The sequence below is a fragment of the Triticum aestivum genome, unplaced genomic scaffold (assembly GCF_018294505.1).
Source record: "Triticum aestivum cultivar Chinese Spring unplaced genomic scaffold, IWGSC CS RefSeq v2.1 scaffold117328, whole genome shotgun sequence".
Lineage (NCBI taxonomy): Eukaryota > Viridiplantae > Streptophyta > Magnoliopsida > Poales > Poaceae > Triticum > Triticum aestivum.
Window position 1 is genome coordinate 1 of NW_025269764.1, and position 1,423 is coordinate 1,423.

At 48.0% G+C, this 1,423-nt stretch overlaps 2 non-coding genes across 2 annotated transcripts; both read right to left on the minus strand.

Annotated features, from left to right (window-relative positions):
• Positions 1 to 371: 371 nt before the first annotated feature.
• Positions 372 to 490, minus strand: LOC123178137 (5S ribosomal RNA). Its single transcript, XR_006489344.1, has one exon. It is a non-coding gene; the product is annotated as a 5S ribosomal RNA (ribosomal RNA).
• Positions 491 to 857: 367 nt separating this feature from the next.
• On the minus strand, positions 858 to 976 carry LOC123178138 (5S ribosomal RNA). The gene has a single exon (XR_006489345.1). It is a non-coding gene; the product is annotated as a 5S ribosomal RNA (ribosomal RNA).
• Positions 977 to 1,423: the final 447 nt, after the last annotated feature.

Here is a 1,423-nt window from a genome sequence, read left to right on the forward strand (position 1 = left end):
ATCCGACATGTTTCCCCGTCTTCGTCCCTTATGCTTGCCACTCCCAGGTCCGCTCCAAAGACGATTCTACATTCTCACTACCATTACAACCGTTCTCTAACAATGGATAATGTCCTATACTACTTACTCTCCCGCTCAATCACGGAGACGAGTTTTCCACGGTTTCCACCCCTCCCTCCATACCGCAGCAACACGAGTTTTTTCCACCCCTTTCAGAACGCGCTCTTCGCGCCACAAAGCCGCCCCAAGACGCGCGAGCAATGAGCATCGAGCTTAAACATATCGCAAACGTCAAACATAATATAACGGGATTAATATATATCGCGCACGTGCGATATGTTTGTCACAAGGCGCAAAAAATAATTAAAAAAGGAATGCAACACGAGGACTTCCCAGGAGGTCACCCATCCTAGTACTACTCTCGCCCAAGCACGCTTAACTTCGGAGTTCTGATGGGATCCGGTGCTTTAGTGCTGGTATGATCGCATCCGACATGTTTCCCCGTCTTCGTCCCTTATGCTTGCCACTCCCAGTTCTGCTCCAAAGACGATTCTACATTCTCACTACCATTACAACCGTTCCCTAACAATGGATAATGTCCTATACTACTTACTCTCCCGCTCAATCACGGAGACGAGTTTTCCACGGTTTCCACCCCTCCCTCCATACCGCAGCAACACGAGTTTTTTCCACCCCTTTCAGAACGCGCTCTTCGTGCCACAAAGCCGCCCCAATACGCGCGAGCAATGAGCATTGAGCTTAAACATATCGCAAACGTCAAACATAATATAACGGGATTAATATATATCGCGCATGTGCGATATGTTTGTCACAAGGCGCAAAAAATAATTATAAAAGGAATGCAACACGAGGACTTCCCAGGAGGTCACCCATCCTAATACTACTCTCGCCCAAGCACGCTTAACTTCGGAGTTCTGATGGGATCCGATGCTTTAGTGCTGGTATGATCGCATCCGACATGTTTCCCCGTCTTCGTCCCTTATGCTTGCCACTCCCAGGTCCGCTCCAAAGATGATTCTACATTCTCACTACCATTACAACCGTTCCCTAACAATGGATAATGTCCTATACTACTTACTCTCCCGCTCAATCACGGAGACGAGTTTTCCACGGTTTCCACCCCTCCCTCCATACCGCAGCAACACGAGTTTTTTTCACCCCTTTCAGAACGCGCTCTTCGCGCCACAAAGCCGCCCCAAGACGCGCGAGCAATGAGCATCGAGCTTAAACATATCGCAAACGTCAAACATAATATAACGGGATTAATATATATCGCGCACGTGCGATATGTTTGTCACAAGGCGCAAAAAATAATTATAAAAGGAATGCAACACGACGACTTCCCAGGAGGTCACCCATCCTAGTACTACTCTCGCCCAAGCACGCTTAATTTCGGAGTTCT